Genomic DNA, 27,879 nt, shown 5'->3' on the forward strand with positions numbered 1-27,879 from the left:
CTTATTTTCTAGTTCTATGCATTATACTTGAAATTTTCTATCCAGTTGGAGTTTTCCATCCTGGCTGGAGCTGAATGAGCATGAAATGATGACACCAAAATGTTATGTGCTATGTGCCACATGCCTGGTGAGACTAAGACAGGAGCTGTAGCACTTCATTCACTCCTCTCTCCTCATGCAATACAAATATAACCTTTTAGCATGTTGTCTTCAGGCTCAGGGTTTTGGAAACAAGGAAAGGTGAAGATTTCAGCCTTTTTGACCATGAGGTTGGAGGAAATGTTCTTTTTCCTGGCTTTCGAAGTTGTGGGAGTGAATAACCTCCACACTTTGAAACATTAGATCCACCTTTGCTGGAAGGAGAATTTGATGGCTTATACCTGATGTGCAGTCTGTTGACTTCATGGAAATTCAGGTTGACTTTGAAATGGCTGGAAAACTGTCTGCAAAATGGTTGCAATGAACAAAATTTGGCAAAATCGATGAGGCTTTGCAGCTCTGTTTCTGGACTTTGAAGCTATAGTTAGGTGCAGAGTTGAGGTGAAAAGAGGTATCTTTTTTTTTTTTTTTTGTCATTTTTCTCACAATTCTAGTTCCAGGCTGTTGCTTTGATGTCCTGCTCTAGTTGGACATCTGTCAAAGAAGGAAATTGTCCTTCCTGTGCACTAAATACCTCCCTTAACTTTTTACAGCCCTGACAGCCCCAAAGATAGGTGCTAACTGGTCTGACTGCTGGGAGGATAACAGTTGAAGCACAGAGGACCAAGATTTTGGGAAGTTGACCAAAGAGAATGGCAAAAACTTGTGGGTGTGAGGGAGACTACAGACCTACAGGCAGGAAGTCTGATGCTACCAAAAGGAAAAAGAAATTGTGGGGACACCAACATCAGGTGAGGAGACAGAGGTATGGGGAATTGATTTTGGCTTGTACCACAGGGGGTAAATGGATATGGCAAGATAGGATACTTGGGTTTAGGTGAACAAAATAACTGCTCAGGAGCCACTTGACATTTTATTTTGCCTTTTTCCTTTTCCTTGTTGCAGAAATGATTGTGTTTTTGTTTGCCTCCTACCACTCACCCTCCCTATTTCAGAGATTAAAATGTGGATTTTTTTGTTCTGGAAATAAGCAAGTTTTTGAAGGGAAGGTTGTGCATAGAGAGGATTATGTATTCCAGTATTGTTTATGCGGATAGTTTGGAAGATGCATTGTGAAAAGGTTTGTGTTTGCAGGACTTGCATTCTGAAGTGATTGAAAGGTGCCAGGGAGAATGCACTTTTCTTTCTTCCTCCCTCACAGAGTCCTTGTGTGATGCTAATCAGAGCAGATTTATAGAGTGCAGAGCAAATAAAACCTGAACAAAGGGACTTATCCTGAGGAGAAATAAAGAAAGTTGACTACTTGTTATGAAGAGTAAGGTACTCCAAAGTACTATTGTGCACCCTGAATGGCACTAGTATTGTAGGGAAAAGGAAAATCGGAGTGCTAAAGCCAGCCTGTAAGCACAGTCATAACATGCCGATTTAAAGTTTCCATTTAAAGTTCTCGAGGCAGTTGCAAATAGTGTTTTCCTGGTTTTTTGTTGTTTTTTTTTTTGAAAGCTTGATTTTGAAGCATTAATATTCTTTAAAAAAGGGGGATTTTTGTTTTCACTCGGTATAACTGTGTCTGTGGTGACTTATAAGTACACCTTTCTGACCATAGCAACTCACCTTATAGATCTTAGAAGAAAACTTGGCAAAGAGACCTAAGGTCAAAGCCTGGTATGAAGCTGTTATTCCCAGCCTCACACTAAACACAAAATTACTGACCTGCCTGAATAAGAAAATTGCTATTTTACCAGTGGTTGATTTGCTGTCTGGATAGATCTCTTTAGCTTAAGAACTTTCTGTTTAAGTAATCTCGGGGCAATTTATTTTTGTTTCTACCGAAGCTTGAACAGTAAATGTATAGGGTAAAATATCTGTGCAGCGAAACTAAACATTTGAAAGTCATAGTGTATCAAAGGTGGTTATATTTCCTAAATTAGAAGAGGCCAGGGGTTACCTGGTAAGGTTGCAGAGAGTAAAGGAGGGATAACAAAAAAAGATAATTTACATATGTTGAAATACTATGTCAGTGAAAATTGCACAATGAACTTGTTTACTGCAGCAATTCAGTTTCATTCCCAGCCAGTGTGTAAATACAATAAAAATGTTTATATATTATTTGGTTAAATATATTAGCAAAGGGCATAATTGGTTTTTCTTCAGTTTATTAGAAGATAAAGAAGGAACAAGTGAGTTGGGAGAGGTAATGTAGTGACAAAGGATATATGAAGACTCTGTGCCTTCTTTGGCTCAGTCTTTACTGTGGCAAGATTGGTTTCATGTCTCTGACATATCCTGCGTCCAGTGTGAGTCTCTGGGAATGCAGATGACTGATGGTAGAGGAAGACCAGGGAAGGGATAGCTTAAGCAAACAGGAGAAGCATAAGCCTGTGGGACTGGATGTGTTCAAGGATGCTGAGGGAACAGTCTGAATTTATTGCAAGGCTGCTTTCTGTTATCTCTGAGAGGTTGTAGCCATTTGATGATGTCCCTAATTACTAGAAAATGGCAAACCAATCTACATTCATTAAAGCAAGGGGAAGGATTCTGAGAACTATAGGCCACTCAGTCCAGATTTGGTCCTGAATAAGGTTATGGAGCAAATTCTATTGAGTTGCTGTTTATAGGGACACACAAAAAAATCCCCCAACATGGTGGTTGTAGTGGATACTTTGCATTCAGTATGGGAGAATTGTGTCTGACCAACCTCTGGTTGCCTTCAGGGATGAGATGACTGGCTTAGTGGATGAGAGGAGAGCAGAGGATATTGTTTATTCTGATGGCAACAGAGCCTTGGCCACAGTCTCCCATAGTAGTATTTCTGCAGCCAAAGTGGTAAAAATAGGCTGGACAGATGGAAAACTTGCTGTGCTGCCAAAAGATTATGATCAGTGGTATGGAGTCCTACTGGCATGTGATTATTAGTGGCGTTCCTCAGCAGATGATACGGGGACAAATGCTGATTAATGTCTCTATTAATGAGTGGAGTGGTGGGAACGATGATAAATCCTCATCAAGATTGCAGATGACACCAATGCAGGGACCAATGAATAAGTTGGAGGGAAGGACTGTCATTCAGAGATACTCCAATAACCTCAAGAAACGGGTTGACAGAAATGTCATGGATCTCAGTAGTGGCAGACTGAAGAACATAAGGCTAGGGGAAAGATCTAAATGTCACTTTCAACTTCTTAAAAAGGATTTATAGAGAAGATGGAGCTAGGCTTCTGTCAGAGTTTCACAGCAAAAGGGCAAGAGGCAATGAACAGAGGCTGCAGGAAGGAAAATTGTAATTAGATCTAAGATAAAAAATTCCTCACTGTGAGAATGGTTAAACACTGGACCTCGTTGCCCGGAGAGTTTTGGATTCTCCATTTCCAGAAAAAGTTACATTTAAATTATCCCTGCATTGAGATGGGAGTTGGATACAGACAACTCACGAAGTCTTTCCAACCTGACATATTTAATAATACTGTGAAGACAAGACTGGTGATCACGGAATTCTAGGATCCAAGTTTATAATGTTAGAAAAGGCCTGTTAGATGGTCAAGTCTATCATTTAGCAACTAAAAAAAAAAAAAAAAAAAAAAGATATAATTGCTTGATACAGACATAGGGGAGGTGTCAATTAGACTTTTCTGTTTGTGTGAATGTAGGCCAGGAAGTAGCACAGTTACTGTCCTCCAAAAAAACATTGTAGAGTGTCTTTTGACATTCTACACTTTCAATCTTTGAAAGACAAATTGTAGCAAAGCAGCAAGCCACACACACAGCTTAGCTTTATTTGCAGCATAACTGAGGATGGAGCTCACCCTAATTTATGTCTTGCAGAAAAAATAGAATCTGGACCTTTGGAAGGACTTTGGTAGGAAGCATCAGTAACCCATTTACTGGCTGAAAACTGCAGAAGTTTACTAGTGACTCCTGTCATTGAAACTTCTCAAATCTTCTGTCCTGGAATATTAGCAAATGTTTTCAAATGTTTTCAAATACTTTCTTGTAAGGGTCACAGTTATCTCTAAAGTGCATTGGAGCAATTCTTGTTCTATGTAGTAGTTAACCAATGTGTAGTGATGCTGACTTTGATCAGATATAGACAGTTTCTTACATTTGACTTTCAGGCATAGTTATCTTCTGAATAGCTTAATGCTAATCTCCTGTATGCTATTCATGTCATTGATGCAGGTTTTCTTGTCATAGGTGGGAGTAAGAAAATCAGAGTTTTAAAATCTCTTTCAGGCGTTAGTAAAACTATGGTCATCCTAAGGAAAGAGGAAAGACTTCAATAATTTCAAAGAATTTAGGATGTATTTATAATTATGGTGATAATTTTGTTTCATGCTGTGACATACTCCTTGTGATTTTGGTATGATTTCCCGTGCCTTAGTGTATGGGAGAGCACCTATGTTTGTTGTAGTCACCAAATTTCTTCCTCTTTTAACTCTTGTGATACCAGTTCTCCTGTGATACCAGTGTGTGTAATTGAAATGTACATGTATGGAGAATGTTCTGGCAGATAAACACATCTTCAGGAGCCGAAATATGCTCGTATAGACTCACCTCCTGCTGTGCCGAGGCGTGATTTGTGGTTTGGTACCTTGATTACTTTGCTATCACCCTTAATTTCTGTATTCTGTATGGTCATGCAGACCAAGCGTTACCTCCTGCTCTTACTCTGGTTGGCTAGCTCCTTGACTCCCTGAAGGATGAAGCTGCCCTGCTGATTAATAGCAATGTGCACTTGGCAAGGCGGTTTTATACAAGTTTGTGCATTGGCATTGTCCACTTGGGGTTAACACATGTAGCTTTTTCCAGGCTCTGAAGCAAAACCAGACAGGGAGCTAGTAGATGATAATTTTGCAGTAATGAGTATTTATGGTGATTTGTCCCTTAGCATCACTCTTTAGGGTGTACCACAAGACATGAACATCAATGTGCAGTTGCAAAATAAGTTAATTTAGAAGACATTATATTAATAAAAATTTCTTGTTTATGACAATACTATAGTATTATAGGTCAATATTGCATAAAATCATTGGCTGTACATACACTAACTTGCTCTATAAGACGAAGTTAGAGTTAAATATATTCCTTTTAATTTTTTTTCCTTCAAGAAATAACAATCTATTTATTTGAATAATTTTTGAGAAAATTCAGCACATGATGCAAATATCTGTATCTATTTTCTTTCTGGCATTACAGCCTTAAGCCTAAGGAATTCATAAAAACCTTTTTTTTTTGAAGAACTGTTTCTGCCATGTCTTGCCTTGATTCTACTCACTTTCCAGAGATGAAAATCAATGCTCTAAACCTTTGGGATTTTGTTGGTTTTGGTTTTAAAGGGATGTTTTAACTGTGATAATCACAAAAATAACTAAAGAAGGAGGATTTATGTTGAAAGTTTCTCTTTAAAAGTCAAACATGACTGCAGGAATCTTAATTGATCATTCAGTCTGTACCCATTAAATGGACACTGAAAGGAGAATCCTAATTTTCTAACATTTTGTTAGGATTATTGAGATCTCTTCTTTCCAAGATGGATGCAGGACACTCCATGGCTCAGGAAACTGGTAATGTAACACTGAGTCTATTACTACACAATTCACAGCCTCAAATTCGACGTGGTGATGACTGGAAGTCATTACATCTGACAACTGCTCCATAAATTTACGTCAAAGGGAATGATGATTCCAGTCTGGTTTGTTAAGGGTATCCGTCTGCCTAATAAAATCATCTCTGTTATTGGTTCAGATTTCAAAGACTAAACAGGCACAGAAAACAACTGTTCAGGGAAAGGCTCGAGAGGGTCGTGGGGTTGAGCAAATAAACACTCACATTGTTCCCATCTCCCAGGAGCTTTGGTTCACAGACCTCAGCCACTCTTGATAAACAAACCAAAGGCAGTTTGCTGGGCTGTTTTCCTTGAGAGAGCCCGTGATATTTCCCCACAAATATAAAGATGTTGCGTTCAATCACACCGCACATGAAGTTGGAATTGGGGATCTGTCTCTCCCAAAGGCAATAATTTTCTGATACAGAACTTAAACATTTTTCTGAATCTCACAAAAAGGTTTTCAATCCCTAATTCCCACTGTTGCAATTTAATGTTTATAGGATTACATATTTGGTGTGAGACAATCATTAGTTCCCTGTTTCAGCGGAAAACAAGACACCTGACAAGCTGTCGAAGCCATATCTTTTAGTACACACCCTATGTCTTTTTCTTTCTAAACAAGCAGCATAATAGTGATGAATGTATGGACATGGGCATATAAATGACTAGTTCAAGCCTCTTTCGTGCAACCATGTTAAAAAGCAGGTATGAAATTCAGGAATTTAGGTCAGCTTAACTCCATGCCTGGATAATTATCTAGTTTTATTTCGTTTCCCACTAATATAAACAAAAAAAGAAGCTTTTGGTTTTTTTCTGTCAGTCACAGCGTGTGCAAATTTATCAGTATTTCAGAAACTTATTTTTTGCAAATGACATGAAGTTTTTTTCTTGTAAACTCAGGCTTAGTTTTTTTTCCTTTGCACTGCATTTCCAAGTGAGATTAAACCTGTTATAGCATAAACTGATTGTATCCAAAAGTAATTTCATGTATCAGCTATAGGCCAGTGACTATTCAGCATTTCTTTGAACAGGCCTGACAGGTGTGCAGGTGGTGGTTGCCCTACTAAGTTGCATCTTCTTAAGTCAGTTTACCTGCTGATGTAAACTGATGCCACTCTTTGCAATTCAAGGGTATGTCTGAATTTAGCTACAGATGAGTTATATCAGAATAGCACGTTCCGAATATGCATTCTAGGCATATTCAGACCATGTAATCAAAAGCTGAGGCAAGACCTAAATATGAAAGCTGCAGCCTAGCATCTTCTTAAGTGAGGAAGAAAGTGGTAATGTAGAATTCAAAAATATTTGTTGTGGGTTTGAGATACCTAAGTGTAAGTGTAGTAAAACTCAAATGTTAGATTTGATTTTCCTTGTCCCTCTCCCCTTATGTGCCTGTTTTCCTGTTGCCATGCAGACAAACATCCTCAGTTTTATTAGGATGCCTGTTTATAGGGCCATTCTTTCAACCCGATCAAGGAATTGATTTGGGCTAACAAAAAAAGCAGTCAGGGAAGGCTTTTTCATTTTTAAGAGAGAATCCTCATCAGAAATGTAGCACAGACTAGAAAATGACAGTGCCAGCACAGTAGAAAGCAAAGTACACCATAAGACAGGGGAAGGAATAGTTTAAGCTGCTGTTGTCACTGAACGATTTACATTTGAAACAACAGCTTTAGAGGAGTTCCAATAAACACACAAGAGTGCTTTTTCCAACAAGATGCTAACAGCTGCCCACCAGAGTCCAACAAGTGTAAAAGGAAAAACAAGTAGGTTTACTTATCAGAGATTGAAATTAAGTGGGAAGACTGGGTTGTTAGCAGCCCGATGTCTTTACTTAGAAACCAGCTACACAATATTTTAGAGATGCTGTTTCTAAAGCTTCAGCGTGTGAGTCAAGAAATTTGACTCATAATCTGACATGAAATAAAAAGCAAAGGATATGAGAAAGTGGCAGGCCAGAGGGAGCAGATTTGCTGGCTGTTACCTTGATACCTTTTTTGGCAGGCAATATAGGTTAAAGGATAAAGGATTTTGAGCAGCCAAGAGGGTGCACGAGTGAACCAGGGTCAATATCACAGGAGGAAATAAAAGACGTGCTCTGCCCCAGCGTCTAACACATAAAATTGAATAAGCTGTCAGCTTTATGTAACTATTTACCCTGGGGTGGAAATTAGTAGTTACCTTAGCAACACTAGTATCTGAGACATAGCCATGCTGACTCTGATTTACAGAGATGCATTCACTTTGACAATGTGTTAAGTAATCTTCCTGAATGTTTTACTGTGTTTTTATGACGAATGAGACGCAGTGCAACCGAGAAAAATGTTTTCTCCAGATTTCAGAACACTAGCTGCTAGTCAGACCCTTACCTGGCATAAATCTAAAAGACTTCATTTGCCAATGAATTGATGTTGATTTATTGCAATGGAAGAACCAGTTCATCATTTTGAGCAGCGCCATGGTTTATTACCAGTCACTCTTCTTACTTGTCAGCTAGGAGAGAGTTTGATTTTGTAATATCGTGGTCATGAAAATGGTTAACAACCCTCAGTGCTGCCAAATCTACTGGGGTAATTGAAATGTGCCTTTACCACTAAATTGAGGGTTGACTTAGATTCCTTTCTGTCACAGAATGCTTGAAATATTAAGGACACAACAAAGAAGTCATTACTGAAAGCACAACTTTTTATCAGGAAAGTTCTGAATTTGGGCCTTATGATACTGCATGGTTCATATTGCATGCTAGTTGAGTTATTTAATCCAATAAAGTTGTCAGCAGTCTGAGCTTCCTTATACACACACCACACAACCATCTTCAAAAGATACATTACAGTATATTAAACTTTATTTTAAATATTTCAAGCAAGGGTGAGTCTGTTGTCTTCTAAGCTAAATTGTTATTAGCTCTCAATATATGGAAATTGCTCCTTATTTGGATGCTGAATTTACTAAATTTTTAGCTATTTCACCTCAGGTATTGTGGGTGAATTCTAATACTGAAGATATTCAGGTTACTTTAAAGTATAGGTACTTTGCATGCTCTAGAAAGGGTTATCCTTATTCTTCCCCATAGTAAACAAACCAGACTGAATTTATGGCACACCTTTCTCAGTTATTTTGGGGATCTTCTTAGAACACTACTAAAATCTCACCTTGGAGCACAGGCGACAAATGATGGGGCATGTTCACCTCTTACCACCTGTAGGCATCCTGTCCTCAGAGGCAAAACCACGTTCCTAATGTCGTTTCACTTTTTCATGCCTCCCAGGTTCTACAGCTTATTGGGTGTGAGGAAGCCAGCTATTGATTTTCATTTTGTTCCTCCAGTTATATACTCTTTTTCCACCTGGAAGTCTTGTCCTGTCAGTTTTGAGAACTTGTTCTTTTGGCAAGGATTTCCAGGGACGTGTTAGCTCTATTCTAAATGGATTGAGTGTTTCAGCCATGATGGAAGTGGGTTATGAGGTATGTGCAGAAAGCCATAACACATACCACATGTACAGAAATCTGAGGCGTATGCAGGGGGTGCGTGTTGTGGATGGAAAAAAAAGAAGCAGAGTAACCCCGTTACTAAAATGGGGTGTATAAGCTGTATATATATATATATATTTATATATGGTGTATATAAATCTGTGTATAGGCTACAGAGATACAGGCTGCACTTATAGTGGTGTGCTGTGAGGTTTCAAAAAAGTGCTGGATTCAATGTGCATGCAATTCCTAAACAATATGTATGTGCTGCAGTTTTCCAGGAAAGCTCAGATTAGCATAATATGTATATAAACATTATGAATAACCAAGGAATAACTAATCCATTTAACTGCATCATTGACACCAGAGTTCAAGTCCAAGTTGTTCCCTGCAAAGACTCAACAGACTTACTTTGGTTGAAGTTTTCTGGAGCAAACTCTGGTGCACTGAAGGGCCACACTCTGGAAAGGTTTACCTTTATTCTTCTCCATAATAAACAAACCAGAATGAATTTATGGCATGCCTTTCTCAGTTATTTTGGCGATCTTCTTAGAACTCCACTAAAATCCCACTCCCTTCTTTATTACCAAGTGTATTTCCTTGTGGTTTACCATATTAACACACACTGTTGCTTTCACAACATCCTAAGAAGTCAATTCATACCTTTCTGTAGCAGAAAATTGGGAGGGTGGGTTATTATTCCTTACTATACTGTAACCTTCATGCTATCTGCAAACATCACTAGGCATCACCTAGACTGCTGATAAAATTATTGAATAATTTTGGATGATAGATTTATCCTTACTAGACTTTGCTAATAATGCATTTACACTCTATAATGAATTATGATTTTTAGAGATCTGCCAGTGATTCAGCTCTTATTCCACTTATTGTGCCTTTAATTTTTTGTTAAAAATCTTGCCAAGAAGTTGTTAGAAAGAGGTTAAATACTTTTAAGAAATGTTGTTATATTCCATTGATGGCATTACCATCTAAGCTAGGCATGTTATCATGCCCAGAAAGAGATAACAGAACTGTATCTTTAAATTAAAGAACCACTTCTCATGACTAGCATTAAATTGTCTTGTTTTGATGTCATAGAATCTTGAGGGAACTGGCTTTTATTTTTTGTGTAAGGTTTGAATCAAGACAGTGTTAGTTTAGTACCCCCAGCAATCTGTTTGTCAGAAACCTTTTCTAATCTCCAAATTTTGATCTTTAAAAACTTTTTCAGTTTTTAAACTGAAATTCACATCTTTGATTCAAGTCAAGGTCCCTTGTTTGCAGGATGAACTGTTCAAAACTCTTCGGAAATTTCCTCGAAAACATCCATTCCAGTCAGGTTAAAACATAGTATTTTTAAAAGGGTACAGATACTGCTACTATATCATATTCTCTCATTATGTTAATGATTTTTTTTCCATCCTTGTATTAAACTTGGTGTTCTTGGCATAACATTTTATTACATGTGGAAACCTTCTCTTGGTTTGCACCAAATAAAATTGAAAATTGAGAGGTGTATATATATTTACCACTACTTCTGATTTTTATGTCTATGGTTAATAAGGGCCTAATTTCTCACTGAATGTTTTTTTCCTCTTCCTGATATACAAAAGTTATATCTTTTTCTTTGTTTCATGTTGTTTATAGGGTTTGTTTCTGATTTTTACCTAGGGCTGTAAACTTGGTTATTGTTTTCTAAAACTAAGGGTTTAAAATTAACTTTATGTTAATATAGCAAAAAAAAGTGAAACGTATTTTCAAATTAATGTATTGATTTGTGGTCAATATAATTTTATCAAAACCAATGATTGATCAAATATTTAATATCTGTATTTTCAGTGGGAATTAGAGTTTTAACTAATTAAAATTTTAATGGAATTAATCTGCTCAGTCTGGGATGGAGGAAGGTGTTAGTAATTTCCAGAGTTTTAGTGGGTTTTTTTGTTTATACCTGCCTGTTATTTTTCTTCATACACTTTTCAGTTTATTTTGAATATACTGTCATCTTTTGATATGAAATCTGTGTTTGTTTAGCTTTTACTTATCCTTCATATTTCTATTCCTTGAGTATAGCTAAATGAGGTTCCTGGTTCTGTATGGAACTTCAGTGATTTGTGGGGTTTTTTTAATAGATTCTCAAAAGACTACTAATGATATACAGCATAACTCTGGAGAAATGGTTCTCTTTCCTATCAAGCTATACTGCAAATCAGCTACCACGTGTTAAAGGTGTCAGGAGTTAAGGAAAGACTTCCTAAAAACACAATGAGCTTGAAAGCTAATCTTGGGGAGGGGGGGAAAGGGTTCAGTTTGACAGATGAAACATGGTTTTAATTGCTTTGAGAACTGCAGAAGTGCCCAGAGAATGGATGATCCTGTGAATTCCAGAGCATCTTGCCCCGCAGTGTTGAAAGGGCACAGTACAGGTGCATGAAATAAGGAAGATCATGGGTAAAATAGAGACCTATAACAGCTCTAGAAAACAAAAAAAAAGAAGTCAGAAATAGGTTTTTCTACTTGTAAACACACGGATAACAGTAGCGGTTTGACATCTGAAAATAAAGATTAAAAAAAAGGTGCAAAGGAAGAAAAGCAAACATTTTTTGCATATATTTTTGGATCCTGTGGATTTCTTCCATAACAGTTCCCCTGGAATTGCTTCTCTCCTGATAGGAGGAACTAATCTTTATGTACAGGAGCAGTGCCTGAAGAAATCATTAGGGCAATGAATATTTCAGAATGAGCATGGGGAGCACTTCAGGGAGAAAGGCATATCAGCAGGAAACCTGTTCTGAAGAAGTTTATGGCATTTTAAATCATTTCCTGGCCTCTTTTTTGCATGTAAGAAGATCATTATATTGGCAACATGCATGCATCACAATTTTGAAAGCTGGATTTTTCCCTGCTACAAGGGGAGAGGGTTAACAATAGCTGTGCAAGAAATGTGTTATATTTCTTAATTTATTTGCTGCAATAGTGCTTGGATTCTGCTTTTATTGTTTGTTGGTACCTTTATGATAGGAGTTATGAATGACCAAAGAATCAGCGTAAAAAGTTAGTCCTTGTCAATCCATAGATATGTGGGGTGAGAATATGATACTGGATGCAATGAGAGGTGGAAGTTCGTATCTTGCTGCTGATCCCATGCTTATCCCCTCTGTGGTGACATGTTTCTGGAAAGAACACTGGCTCCTGCTCTGCCTGAGTTCCCATAGAAGTGAAATGAGCTGCTGCCACCAGAACAAACATGTGCCTTGTCTCTATGTAAGGTAGGGGCTCAGAATTCCTGCTGCTTATTCCTTTTGTCCTCAGGACCAAGCACAAGAGGACTACATAATTTTTTTTTCCTCATGGTTTTCCTAGTTAGTGAGGAAAACAAAAGGGAGGAAGAAAGGAGGTAGTCTCAGTTTTCTTGCTGGGGGCTCCCTGCTCGGTGCCATCATGAATAGCAGGCTTTGTTTCAGTTCAGTCACCCCAGGGTTCTGTGCCTGCTCTGGGGGACAAGGACTCATGGACAGACCCCCAGTTCTCACTGCCCAACAGTGACAATGAACACCTGTTTAGTGTTTTGTGTTAAATTCACAAAACTGTGCCATGCCTGGTTGGGATGGAGTTGATTTTCTCCATAACACCCTGTGGTGTTTTACTCACAAAACTGTCTTTATCTCAACGTATGAGTATTCAGCATTTATTCTTGGACTTTTCCCCTCATCCCACTGGAGGTGTGGAAATGAGTGAATGTCTGGTTGGGGGCTTAGCTGCTGGCCAGAGTCAACCCACCACAAAGGCAGGATGTTGCCAAACAGGTGGCCTCAGGAAGACAGCAGCTCCCAGCTTCTGCTAAGCTAGAAACCTCTGCTTCAATGTGTAGATAATATAGTTGTCACAGCTCAAGGCAGCTTGTGTCACAGATCAGGAGCTCCACGGCACAAGGAGCCTCTCATTACAGGGGCTGGGGAGAGAAACTGTCTTGAGATGAAACCTCGCTAAAAAGGTTTTAAAACAAATTTAAAAAGTGAATAGGAATGAATTGCCAGGGCCAGGTGTCATTCACCCATGAATATGAAACTGGTGAACTGCTAACTGTGGTTTGCAATATATTCTTTGTATCGTCCTCAGCACCCGAGGAAAGAAAGTGGTAAGTAGGATAAAAACTTCTTAAAAGAGCTCCAAAGCAATCCTAGTTAATATAAACAAGTAAATCAGATTTCCATGAGAATAAAATTGATAGGAGCTATAAAATGAAGAGAATTAATTAGCAGACCCATGAATAAATATGATGCAGTAAATGAAAGTGAATAGTTTTTTTGTAAGAGGAAGCCATTTCTCCCTCCATGTGACAGATACAGGTGATACAGTCAGTGTCATTTACCTACTTATGTAAAATAGCCCTAAAACAGAGGGTTTACTGAAAAACAGGAACTTATCAATAAGAAGTGTCTTTGCTGACTGATAAATCATTAAGAGATTAAGCTTTATAATGGAACTTCATTATCAGTGAAGTCCCAGGTCATCTGTTTGGGACTTACAGTGCTTTATATAAAAACATATTTTCAACTTGGAGAAAAGGGTGAATTGGAAAGTTAAACATGATGATACCAAGCAGACTGTAGAGATGGTTTCTGTGGTGAACAATTAGATAACAGTGTCAAGAAACAATGTTGATCCAAGCTAAGTAGTAGATATTCTCAGTGTATGCTTCTTCATGTGGTTTTTTGGTAAGCATAAATTGGGGTGAGCATTGTCACATATTTCTGTGGGTTGTCTGCACACAAATGAGTTCAAAAAGGACCAGGACACTGCCAAATGTTAACCTTAGAGGATCTGCATTCATCTTTAGTCTTTAAAAATCTGTATGTTATATCCAGGCCTGAGTGACTCAGCATAAGTATCGTAAGGATCAATTTAAAGCTACCTCACTTAAACATTTCTGATATAACTGCAAGTACACACTGGAACTCCTCCTACATTCATGCCAAACTTAGTGGAGAGCTGGGGACAGAGTGACACAAATTACCAGGTTAGCTAAAGCATTATTTTCCAGTGAAACAATACTTCACCTGGGAAACGGGAAAAAAATGAGTGGTACAAAAACCTGTGCTCTTGGTATTTACTGAATGTTAGATCAGCAGGCATTTGTTAATCAGTACCAAGAATAGATGGTCACAGAGGCTAAATTTGTCATGTCCACCTGTGTCTCCAGACTGGTGGTTGGGAACACTGGGATGTGGGAAAGCATATTTTGCAATTTCCTTTAGCTGTAACAATCTCTATGAGAAAAAGAAGGCTTGTCTTGACAAGGTCTGCTGTAGTGGGCATACAATCCTAATCATACCTAATATTAATATTATATATGTTCTATGTATTATTTTACTGCGGCATATATATAATTTTTTAAAAAGAAAATTTGCTTTACTTAATGGTATATGTATATATTAATCTTGGCAGGAAAAGTGGGAATAAACTATATTAGTTTATTTCTAAACTAATATAGAAAAGGACTAGATTTCTAACCTGCAGGAAGGGATAAAGGCCAAGACTTGCTAAAGAAGTAACCTAAGAGGAGCTCCCTAGGCTGTAATTAGGCATCTGTCTTGCACTTTTCTGTAGTGCAAGACACCTACAACAAACCATGTTGAGAATCTGGTTGTTCATCACACTTCAAGGCAAACAAGTGTCTAAATATGGCCTTTTGTATCCCAGCTTGAGGAAGATATATTTAAAATACAACACCCTTTGTAAGAATTTTCTAGCAACAATTGATTCTGGTGGTATCTCTCATGATTTTGACTGGAAAAAAAAGAAAAAGTTATATTTTGAAACATCTGAAAATAAAAAGTGTACTGAAAAAAATCTCATTTTTAAAACTATCGTGTTCTCTTTTTCTCTTCTCTCTCTTTCTGTCTTAGAAACACATTTCAACCTTTAAAGGACTCGTGAAAATATACGTTCAGCCTTGCTTTTCTACGTTTAGATCAAGTGATGGCGCCAAGATGTATCCTTCTGTGGCAAATAATTCACAGATTCCAACTCTTTGGAGAACCCAAAAACTTATGCCACTGTACCTTCAGCAGTATTTCCCTGGACCGTGGATTAAGTTTGCTGAAGCAAAAAAATGACGATCTGTCTGATCTGTTCCAACAGCACTGCCAGACAAAGGTGATTCATCAGTGTTCCCTCTCTAATAGTAACTATCTCAAGTGGGCAGTAAAGAATGACCAAACTGACTATCAGATGGGAAAGAGCAGAAGTTGGAGCAGTATCTTCCTTGCTCACTTTGTACTTGATTGTGTATCCATGCATTCTCATCTAGAGTTGCACGGGTTGCTCGAGCATTTAATTGCTTGAATCTCAATGAGCTGAAACTGCTTGGTTCAGGAGATAGCACAGTAAAAGTGTTCTCCTGAGGTGGCTATATCGTTTTTTTAAGCTTTACCGATGAGCTAGAAATAGGCACAGATTTTAAATGTTGCCAATGACTGTATTCAAACAGCACGGAAAACATGAGCCTGCATTTTCTGCTGCACCCATGTTCCGTCAGGAACAGCAAAAGGAGGAGTGTGGGCTTCCCAGGGAGCTGCCTAATTATCTGGCTGACTACACACCAGCTTTGGCCCTGTCATAGCCACTGTGATAAACTGTACCAGTTGATAGTGTCCCAAAAGGGGGACAGTCTGGTGCTGAGCCCTCCCACTCCTGTATCACTGAGTAACTAGGTTAAGGAATGGGGGGACTGACTTCACGTTAGCTCAAGTTTTTCAACTCCTGAAGTACACAGACTGTAGGTGTCTTGCCAATATCAAGGTGCCAAGAAGGATCAGACTAGCCAAGAGACTCGGGGAAGAGGGAAATGTAAAAATAGTACAAACTTGGATTGTGCTTTTCTCACATATTTGAGGAGAAGTGGATGTCTTCCAGCTCCGTGTATGAATGGTGTCACTGGGGTATCTGGTATCCAACTAAGCATGCAGCTACCATGTGTCAGTATTTATAAATGAGGCAATTCTTTCTCAAATTTGCTACTTCACAGGGCTTGTGTGGATTTTTTTTAGTTGTTTGTTTGGTTTTTATTTTTAAACTAGTTTTTCCCATAGAGTTTGCATGAGAGGGGAAAGGTTTCTCATGCAGTAGAAGAAAAAGTGCATGGACTTTGGATACAAATCAGACTGGAGAAAAACATCACCAAAGAAATCCAGATAGTCAGTGACTCATGTGAAATACAGCTTGGCATTTGAGAATGCAAGATGATTCGTGGGATGTGGCTAAAACAACTCTCAATTTTCTATGTCTCTTTATAGAGAAGGCTGTCAAATCTGGAACAGAACACATGATTTATTTTTATTTCAGGGTAAAAATTGTCTTTTTGATTTTCAGTCTGCAAAAGATAAGCACTTGCCAGCGCACATTTATAAGCAGCCAAAAAAAGAGAGCATACTTGGGCCAAGCAAGAGCAGAACTAGAGTTACAGACCCAGATTTTTCTCCACAGCACAACTTATAATATGTTCACTGTGTTAAATGGCCTAACTTTGTGTTTTTCACTAGTTTAAGTAAGTAAAGGTTATACTGTTGGAATCCTTATGTTCTGACTTTGGTAAGTAGAATAGGAATAAGAATTCTCCCCTTATAGATGAATAATTCTCTTCAGACTTTCACTTAATTATGCACTATGAACTATATAAATATGACCCTTTTGCCAGCTGGGGGATAATCTGAGCTTCAGTTTAACAAGCCTTATTTATAGCATGGGATTCTTTCACTTTAAGTGTTCAGTTTTCTGGGATTAACTTCTGCCTGAGAAAAAGAATGTTCTGATTGGGTTTTCATCTGAAAAGGAGGTAAATGATAATCAGTGGTAGATTTGAAGAATGGTAAAAAGTAACAACACAAGATCTGACCTTCCTGCACATTGCTATCATTTCTCCTGGGGACAGAGGGGTGGGTAGGAGAAGGCAGAAATAGAGAAAAAGTTGTGTTAAGCCTCATTCTTGTTATAATTGCCTCTTAAGGTCACTTCTCTACTGTTAAGGTTTGTGTGCTGCCTCTTCCTCCAAGCTCTGCTTAAATTCCTAGTTTAACTATCCGTGCCTTTCTTTTGGTTACCAGTGATTTGATTGTGCTAGTAGCATTATTTTACTGTCATAGAACTCTACATGGAAGTGATAATACCGTGCAGTACAACTTTACTTTGCTTAGAAGTTACCTGTTTCCTTAATACACTCACTTTCACTCACAGTACTCCTTTGGAAAGACAAATGCCATAATACATGGATAATAAGAGGCTAGACTAATTCTATCATGTCAGTGCTTTCTTAATCTGCCTCTAATCAGATTAAACACCTTATTTAGAGGTTATTGACATCGCAGATTGCAGAACTCCAAGGGAGATATTACAGTGTATCATGTAGTAGGAATTGTGATTTTACTGGCCACTTGTAACTTAAAATATTTTGCAGAGTGTATCCAAAGGTGTATTTTAGCTCAAGCTAAAATGAAAGTTGCCATCTGTTAAGATATTGGCTGTAGTGGCTCATTTATTTTTTCAAGAGAGGAGTAAGTAAAAGAAAGCATTTTCTTAAAGATTTCTGATAAATTTTTGACCACTGTAATACTTGTGTGTGTGTGTGTGTTTATATATATCTGCACCAAATCCATATACTCTGCTATTTTTACTTAAAGGTGAGGGAACTATTTTCTTAAGAACTTTCTGCAACCAAGAGGTGCACAATGAGTTGCACTATAAATAACAGTGAATCAGCACAAAATCAGTCCATTAATTAGAGAACCCACAAGCTGTTTTTCTTTATTTCAATATCATCTGTAGTCACAATGGTTTTGGTATAGTTATTGGCAATAGCCAACATGCAGGAGGACCAGTTTTAACTTGGAATTTCTGTTTTGTAGCCAACCCTGACTCACAAAATGTGATTTGCACCTAATAATAATGGACTTTGATCACAGGCTGATAGTGTGTTTCTAATGAGATTTTATGAAATAAACCCACAAATGATTCTTCAGGATGTATCAGGAAAAGTCTTCTAGTGAAGATGAAGAAACTCTAATTACAAAATTACATCAGCGATTGTGCCCAAGTTTTATTTTTATCTCTGTTCCAAAATATATTTGAATAATTATCAGTAGCTTTAAAAGCTGTTCTCGTTTCATGATTTTGTTAATTCTCTTCCATACATTTTTTTTCTTCTTGATCAGAACAATATATTTTTAAGGCACTTGATTTGACAGTGTGTATTTCTGATGATGCCAGTCAGTTCTGAACAGAAATTAAATTGTGACCTTGAGTGTGGAAGCTTATGACTGCCTTGTACTTAGTCTTTGCCTACATCAGCAGCAGTTGGCACGTCACAGGTAGTGCCTATTCCCTCTTGAGTGTGTTTTGGCAAAAGAAGTCATCACAAAGCATTTGTATTCTCACTTTTATATATTCTGTCAAGAGCTGTATTTAATTTTTAACTTAAAGTAACTCTTGCTCTCGTCTTCAAACATAAGACCAAATTTATCTTGAGTGAAATGCCTACTAAATTTGTTTTACTGTGGGTAAGTTTATTTCCCTGTGTCAGGTTTCAGCCTAAAGCAATTGCTTCTGAAAGTTTATTTTGTGATGTCTTATATGTGTTTGCAGAAATGTTTCTCTCCTTAAATGCTGCCAAACATCTGTTGTACAACACATACGGTACAATACCATTAAAAGGTAGACTATGTGATTTTGAGATGTCAGTGTATTATTGATGATAGAACAATGGAAGAGATTAATTTAGCATTAGAATGTAATGCTGTTCTTTATGTCTCTCAGACCCACACAAAGTACTGAATCAGATTTTTTCCATTATTAGCACTATAAATTTTATATCTGCACAAAATGTACTTGTATAATATGCATCAATCACAGATGTTGTAACCTGAGAAATAATAGTGCTAACCTGCTTTGGAGAACAGGGCTACTATTTGGTAATTTGTGTTCTTTAATACCGTTCCAGAATTTGGGATGTTTTTACCTTTTAGGTTTTGTTCTTAAGCTGCAAACAGGAGGGGGAAGAAAGGAAGAGAACAGGAGCAAGAAAAGATAGAAATTATTGGACTCATATCAAATGCCAGGCTAAGAAAATCTCTCAGTTAATTGTTTGTAAGATGGACGAGCTACAGGATGGTAAACTAATTAGGAAATAAATCACACCACGTGATAGGATAGTTGCTGCAAAAAATTGTATCTAACCTTTATTACCAAATGCTTTCTGCACTACAGATCAAACTTAACATTTAAATTCAACCTGCTGACTGCCCTGCCAGAAGCCCAATTCTGTTTCCAAAACTTTGCACATCCTTATTAAAATGAGAGTTTCTAACACTATAATTTTTTCTCTTTTGCTTTCTTTCATTTACATAGTTTCATTTATATGCCAATTACAGTTCTCCTGCTGGTTTAGATGGGACACAGGTAGAACCCCAGTATCAAGCATCCACTGATTCCTCACGAATGGCTTTCACCTTGCATGTTATCTGTACCTTTTTATTGTTTTTCAAGTTGTGCATTCTTCTTATGGTGGTCAAAATTGTCCATCATGGACTCATGAACGCTGCTACTTTTTACAGCCAGTGGTCTGTTCCCACGTCCCACTCAGTTCTGATTCTTCAACCCAAAGAATCAGGTAAGCATTAGAATTTAGATTTGTAGACAGATGTAGCAAGATGGCTCCCTTAATTGCATGAAAAAATGATAGACTATGTTTTCAATTCTTGTTTTAAAGTTTTTTAGAGAGAGGACAAGGTAGTGAAGAGACTTTTAAACTGAATGTGTACTAAGTTCACTTAACCCACAGATACAAAGTACTGCAGCTGAAGCATTATAGTTGTCACAGGAACATTTGGTTTGCTATTGATTATTTGAGAAAATAACTCCAAAATCCTGTTGACAATTTCAGACTTCAAAATAACCATTTTATTCTGTGATTCTTGTTGCATGCATTCATTTGTACTGGTCAGTAATTAACAAACTGTCACCCTTTATTTGTGATATTAGAGGTGTTATTTTTTTAACCTCTGTTGTTGTTCACACTGTGAGGAGAGATCAACATTCGAAAGCAAAAATATAATCCGCACTGAGGAGACCTCTTTTTATCCTGTTGAAAACAAAAATGCTTGAAATCCTTTTAATATGTCTGTCTTTACCTTGTGCTCCCTCAAAACTATTCACCACATGTCGCTGAGTATTCTGGGCTTGGACTTCTGATCCTCCTGATGATGATGAAGGCTTTTTCCTTACTCTTCTCTCTGTGATTTCAGTAAACTTCCCTATTATTTTCTTTTTAGGCTGAAGCTGTTGTGGAAGCTGCTGTCTAACTGTGTTCATGTTTCACATCTGATGGATTCAGTTTGTCTGCACTCCTCAGACTTCTTTCTAGAAGACAGAGTACATTCTTTCCAATTTATTGTAATTCCTGGTAAGAGCAATGCATTCTAGGAAATTTCCTCATTGTTGTGGTGTTTCAGAAATATCTCTAAAGGAGAGGAGGTGTTAGAAATTGTTTTTATTGTGTCAGTGTTGATCATGCTTCTGTAGCCAAAAATATTTCAAGCTCTTGAAGGACATCTGTTCTTAAAGACCATCTTATACCTGATGTCACTCTTACAGCACCTATAATTTTCTTGGTAAGTAAAAAGACTTGATTTTTAAAGCAGTATTCCTGGAATATTAACAGGCATGCATTTCTTTTGCCTTTTTTAACAAAACCAGGCATTTCTGCTACTGATTAATGTCATCAGCAAAGTGAAGGTCATTCAAATGGGTTATGCCCATTTATGATTATCTTTCTCTTGATTCCAACAATAAATAATGCAAAAATAGCAGGGCATAACAAAGCCTTGTTTTATTCTTTAGCTTCCTCTGCTAATTCTCGTATGCTGATCATCACCTCTGTATAATCAGTATGATCATAAAGAACTTGGAGCATTTTGATTATGTTGTCCTAGCACTTCCTAGTATGTTTTTCTTTTCAAAAAGTTATTTCTCAGAAGATGTTTTGGATAGAAATATCTTCTGACATAAAAATTATTTATCATCCTGCAGTTAATCGAGACATTTAATATTTTTCTTTTAGGGGGGTTATTTTTCAAACCTGTAAAACTCAAACTTTTTGTTTGTTTGTTTTAGCAAACAAAAATATATAAAGAAATAATTCCCTTTTACATATCATATGGCTGGAAAGAAAAATTATACAAACATATAATTACTAGTTCTTTGTAAAATGGAGAAGAGAGACCTCTACAGTAAGTAGAATTATCTCCTTATTAAATATGAGTGACTATTGCTGGAAATTTTCCCCAAAAGGAATGCGTGTAGACTCCTATAACTTCTGTTCTCCAGCCTGCTGTCACTGAGATTGTCAGAGTCACAAAATGCATACAACATCTCCAGCAATGTCATACCTCTGGCCTACATGTGCTGCAGTGTTTGACTTTGTCCTCTTCAGGGTACCTGTCATCTACAAAGCAGACAGCCTGCAGCTCCCACAATCTGGCCCTTTTTGGATCTTGGCAGAACACTGAGAGAGCAACTTATTCACAGGATGTACTTGTCATCATCACCAATGCTTCGTTTCTTGTGTTTTCACAGCATTGCAGGGAATGACAGAATGGATTATTTGATAATTCGAAATAGACATTAGGATATATTTTTTGGAGGTGTTTCACACATCTCCTTCCTTATCTGTAAGTATCTGGAAAAAAAAGGATTCAGCTGACTTCTAGCTCTGCTTTCCTCTTCACCTTTCCTAGAGTTCTGCTCTTTAAGCCTTAGCATCAATTTTTGCAGCTAGCAGAAAAGATACTTTCAGACCTTAAGCAAGTCAAGTCCAGTTGAAAAATACAGGACAATACTGCAAAAAAAAAGGATTTATTTTAAGTTTCATAAAAGCCAATACAAGTATTATTTGAAGAAAATGTTGAAAACTTACAAATACTAGTCCTATGGGAAAACATTTTGGCATATCAGAATTCATTCTACTGAAGGTGTGATATGATACTATAAGTATATGTCTAATGCCTATGTTGTGATAAGACCATTGTCAATGATTAAAATGTACTTAATAATTATTCAATAAGAACGGATTGGCAAACATGGTTTAACAAGCCACAAATATACATGTAAAGTCAAATCACTCCTTTCTTTTTTCTCTGAGTGAAAGTCTTCATGATATCATAATGTTGCAAAACTAGAGACAAGAACTTGGTTCACTGATCTGTTACAAGAAGTATATATTTTTATATTTGTATATATATAGGGTATATTTTACATGTATGATACACAGGGAAAAATATTTTTGCATTCTAGTTTTCTAAGTGTTTATTAAAAACAAGATCTTGACTGCGGATTCAGTAATATAAACAGGAAATCTGCTAAGTGGAAGCAATATGCCTAATACCAGTATATAGTTGTTTCCCTGACAATGGAAAAATGAGCTTCACTAGTACAAAGCTTCTTCGTAACAATTTCACAGCAACAAGAAAGTTGAGGGACAATTTTAAAAAATACAGGAGATTTGAAAGGCGTAGCTTTTGCCAAAGAGGCTTGTGAAAACAACTTTATACAGAAACTGCACTGAGACTTTTCCTCTACATCAAATCAATCATATATAGATGTTTGTAGAAAGAATTATTCAGATTCCCAAAGGAATTTAAGCGTATAATGATTCTGAGGAACACCAACGGAGATTTTCAAGGATCTTTAACAAGTTAGGAACTTAGCTCCCATGGCTTAATCTGTTTAGTCAATTCTGGAAAAAAAAAAAAAGGGCTGTTTTAAAGACTTAACAAAAAAAAAATCTATAAAATTACTGTTAATGGTTACACTAATGCCATATTTTTCTAGAAAACCATTTTTCCAAGGTAAAAGTGGTCTAAACTGCAACTCATAGAAGATTGACTTATGTGGTTTAAGGACTGCATTGCACTTAATCATATATGAATTTGATAATTTCAGTAATGAAAACACAAAATTAAAAAACCTGTAGAAGAGGTCATAAAAAATGAAGTTTATTCTGAAACTCGGAATAAATTTTTTTGTACTACTGAACCAAGCAAACCAGTCTGAACATGATACTTTTATCTCTAGAACAGAGACTTTAAAAGCAAAAATGGTTTATTTCACTCAGCAGTTTAACTCAGTTCAAAGACCCACACGATTAAGCTTCTTGCAGAGCTCTGCTGCAACCAGATACTGACAGATGAAACAAGTCTTTTCATTTTAACTTCATTACCTGCCATAGTAGTCAGTTATGCCTGATCATGTAAAAATATATCATAATTTTTATTGAAGCCCATAATTTAATGTCAAGATGTTAACCTTTCCCTATATTATTATTTTCTTCTTACAATTTTTTTAGCATATGGCTCTTAACTCTTTCAGCTAAACCCCTCATGTTTTAACTGCAGTTGCCCAGAATAAAATTGCTATTTCTCATAAAGATTACATTCATTTTACCTTTTTGAAAAGCTTCTTGAACTTTAGAACTGCCCTCAGCTTTCTTCAGTAGATGATTTTTTTCACTTATTTTTCTACCTTCCATTTCTAAGTTTCAAGGCTACAATTAAAAGTCAGTTTGTTTTGGATTTTACCAGTCAGAAGCAAACAGGAAACTCATAAAAGACATGGAGTCAGTCTAATATGTTTAGAAACTGTGCAATAAGCCTGGTATTTTCATTCTATAGAGGAAACCCAAGACTTTGATGGATTGGCAGGAAGAATTACCAATACTCTTTCTGCTGTTAAGATTCACTAGAGAGGTATAAATGTTAAACAGAGGGTTAAACAGAAGGTGGAGATTTGAGATAATTTTTCAACAGGTTTTATATAAATTTGTCAAAAATAAGTTCTCCAGAAGGTATTTGGCTTGCATTTATAACACTAGGAATCCAGTCACTACTTTCATATGAAGGCAATAAAGATGGAAAATGAAGGCAAAATTGCATATTACATTACGATCCAATTTGTAAACATCAAACTATCCATGCCAGTTCCTTACTTGACAGTCCTTTTGTGTGCAGTTGACTCATTCTTACCTTTGGACTACTCTGTATTTTACACTTTGAATTAATAGAGCTTTTCAATTTAGCAACTCAAATTAAACTTTCAATTTAACAACTTACTGCAATAACTTTTGCTAGATGTAAGAAAGCAACTTACTTGACCAAAAGACTCCAGCTGTTAAGAAAATAAGAACCTGGCAATATTTTGGGATACTGGCTACAGTTCAATAGCTACTTATATAGAATATAGTCTAGCCTGTTACATGATACTTTTGGTATTTTTCTTGCACATATAATCATGAATGCTATAAGCTCACTGGGTGGTGATAATCTATTCTAAATATGGCAAGACAATTTTTTTTAAACCCACAAAGAGTTGTATTTAATATTTTTATCTCCCCAAGGCTATGCTAAGAACAGAAATTAGTGCATGATCTCAGACAAATTGCATTAAACCAAATGGGATCTTGAATAAAAATAATATTATTTAAGTTATAAAATATTCTACTTGAAACTATTTAATCCAAATGACATATTTTTAGCACTGCCAAGAGCAGTATATTTGCAACTACATTACAGAATTCCCGTTTAAAGCCGAATAAAAGGCAATTGCACCACTGCTTTTATAGAGATTACATTTATATACCTGTGTATGCATGTATGTATCTTTATGGTATTCTCATTCTGATGTACAGCTGTCTGCATGCATAAGAAGCAAGGGCAAGGAGGACTTGCATCAGTATTTGGGAAGATGAGAGTATGCCAGTTGTGTCCATCAGAAGATAATAGACTGACATGGGAGGTGTGACTGGGAGCTGATCCATAGGACCTGTGGCAGGAGCACACCAAAAGTGGCAGGCACAAGGCACCAGGGGCACACTCAGAACTGTGGCCTTCACCACACCACGCTTACAGTAATACAGATGTCTCTTAACACTAAACCCAGAAACTTATTTAGTTCTGAAGACACTGTCACGTAGCAAAACTTTTGGTGGCTCCCTCGTGCGAGTTGAAATATGTATTTATGAGTGGCAAAATTTTCATAGAATCACAGAATACACTGAGTTGAAAGGGACCTACCAGGATCATCGAGTTCATCTCCTGGCCCTGCACAGGACCATCCTCTACAGTCACACCATGTGCCTGAGAGTGTTGTCCAAACACCTCTTGAACTCTGTCAGTCTTGGTGCTGTGACCGCTTCCCTGGGGAGCCTGCTCCAGTGCCCAACCACCCCCTGGGTGAAAATATTTTCCTGATAAACGACCTAAACCTCCCCTGGCTCAGCTCCAGCCTGGATTCCTGTCACTGGTCACAAGAGTGAAGAGGTTGCTACCTGCTCCTCTGCTTCCCCTGATGAGGATGTTGAAGACTGCAGTGAGGTTTCCCCTCAGTCTCCTCTTCTCCAGGCTGAACAGATCAAGTGCCATCAGCCACCCTTCATACAGTTTCCCCTCCAGACTCTTCACCACCTTCATGGCTCTCCTTTGGACACTTTCCAAAGGCTTCATGCCTTTTCTATGTTGTGGTACCAAAACTGCCCACAGTACTCAAGGTGAGGATGCACCAGTGCAGAGCAGAGCGGGACAATCACCTCCTTTATCTCTTTTATGATGGAGAAGTCTGGTAAGAAAATTCCAGGATATACAAACCAAATATATATAGAAAATGACTGCTCTTCCTTAGTGTGTGTAGGAGACTCATCAGAAAATGACAGCTCTGTCTTAATTTCCATTATGCTGAGACCCTTCTACAGTCTCTGTCAAAGGGAAAGAACCTGAACAACGGCCTAGGAAAAAACTCCTCAATTTCTTGTACAACAAGCTTCCCACTCAGTAAAGTACATAATGATGAAAACCCACATGAAAATGCTTCAATTTAAACACTACAGATGATTCTGTATGACCTCAGTGCAGATGAAGTGCAGAAATATTTTGAAGTCAGTTTAAGCCCTTTTTACAGGAATCAAAATAAACTACAAAAGCGCCAATCAACCACAATAATATATTTTTCTTTTAAAAAAATAGAGAGCTTTTCCCCCATACTACCCATGTGGGGTTTTTTTCCAAGATTATGTTTTCCCTGAAAAAAAAAAAAAAGTCTTTTTTAACCATTTCAAAAGTTTCCAGTATGTGGTAGTAACAGCATGAGAAATAGCATAAGTACAGAGAATTTAGCAGCCTTTTTTATTTGGGTTTTTCTGGTGTTTTTGGTTGGTTGGTTTAGTTTGGTTGGGGGGTCTTTTAGGGTTTTTTGTTAGTAAGTCATGTGAAGCAAAGGAACTAAAGATCTGCTTTTGTTTGTTGACATAGATAAACTTCCATTAATATGAAAGTAGGTAGAGTTAAGCCAAAGCTGAATATACAATGAACAGGAACAGGGCCAGCTCAAGGTTGAGGTAGGATTATCTCACTAGTTTGATCCAAAATCAAACCAGTGACATTGTTTTTATAGAGTTGTGTGCTTCACAAATTAAATATTGTTTCAAAAGTGGTCATTGTCAAAGAACAGTATAAAAGGGAAGAATAAAGTACAAGAAACTTATAACAGGTTTAGTGTATTGCATATATAGATATTCTGTCTTATGTTTCTCCCATATAATCTACTGAATGCAAACCAGTGCAGAATTTGGTTCTCTGGTTACAGTTTCTGGGACCTGGAGCCCCATTTACAGTTTCTGTACACAACAATTTTTGCAGTGTGCAGCCTTCTAATCAGCCAAGACCCTGCTGACACTTAGGAAATGACTATCCAGATTTTTTTTTCCTGACTTGCTTCACAGAAGAATTTCAGCATTATTCTTAACTGTGCATATTACCCAAAATAGTTCTGGAAATACATGTTGATCATTTAAGAAAAGTGGTTTTTAACTGCTACCAATGCTAAGGCAATTTCAATAGCTGAATTGCATCAAATGATACCATACCTTCACTTCTATGTAGTTCATTTTAATTTCTTATCACCAGCCATCTCAGTCATTTTCCAGGAAAAAAAATATTTTCTTAAATTACACGTTTAAAGCTTTGTAAAGAACCACAGCAAACATCTATAACTTAATGGTCATAAGGGTTATAAATAGATTAACTTTTAGCCTTTACTGTTTTCTTGTTCGGACATGCTGAATTGTTTTTAGGATATTAAGTTTCATGGATTCATGTTGTGTTGCTTTAATTGTGTTCATTTTAATTTTATCAGTCATTTTGAGACAAGATAAAAAAAAGATGAGGGGAAAGTGACTATACAGTACATTGGTTGTTTGCTTTTCAGTTTGTCTCTACCTCTTGAAATGATTATGAGACTGTATATACAAAATTTTCATAATGTTTTTCCATCTCAGAAATTCTACTCAGCAATTAACTTGTCTTTATTTGTTTCTACAGGTTGCTGCTTATTGTTCTGGTAGTGGTTTTTTATTGACTTAATGCACAAAGTGTTCAGGAGGCCAAGATTTTTGACTTTAAGTAAGTTAGATGTCATAGTAGGATGGGAAAGGATGGGGGACTTTTAGTTGCCAGCCAATTACTTGGGCAGCACAGATGGCTTGTCTGCTTATTAGTCATTGTCTGACAAGTCAGAGGTCAAAATGGGAAAAATTTTAAGTGAAGATTTGGATTATTTATTTAAGATAAATTCAACAAAATGTTTTCCTTAAAATGTTGGAAGTA

The 27,879-nt window shown here is 37.0% G+C and overlaps 1 long non-coding RNA gene across 1 annotated transcript; it reads left to right on the forward strand.

Annotated features, from left to right (window-relative positions):
• Nucleotides 1–694: 694 nt before the first annotated feature.
• Nucleotides 695–26,224, forward strand: LOC135406562 (uncharacterized). Its single transcript, XR_010426339.1, has 5 exons — nucleotides 695–890; nucleotides 15,088–15,337; nucleotides 20,503–20,633; nucleotides 21,806–21,900; nucleotides 24,912–26,224. It is a non-coding gene; the product is annotated as an uncharacterized LOC135406562 (long non-coding RNA).
• Nucleotides 26,225–27,879: the final 1,655 nt, after the last annotated feature.

Source organism: Pseudopipra pipra, chromosome 2 (assembly GCF_036250125.1).
Source record: "Pseudopipra pipra isolate bDixPip1 chromosome 2, bDixPip1.hap1, whole genome shotgun sequence".
Lineage (NCBI taxonomy): Eukaryota > Metazoa > Chordata > Aves > Passeriformes > Pipridae > Pseudopipra > Pseudopipra pipra.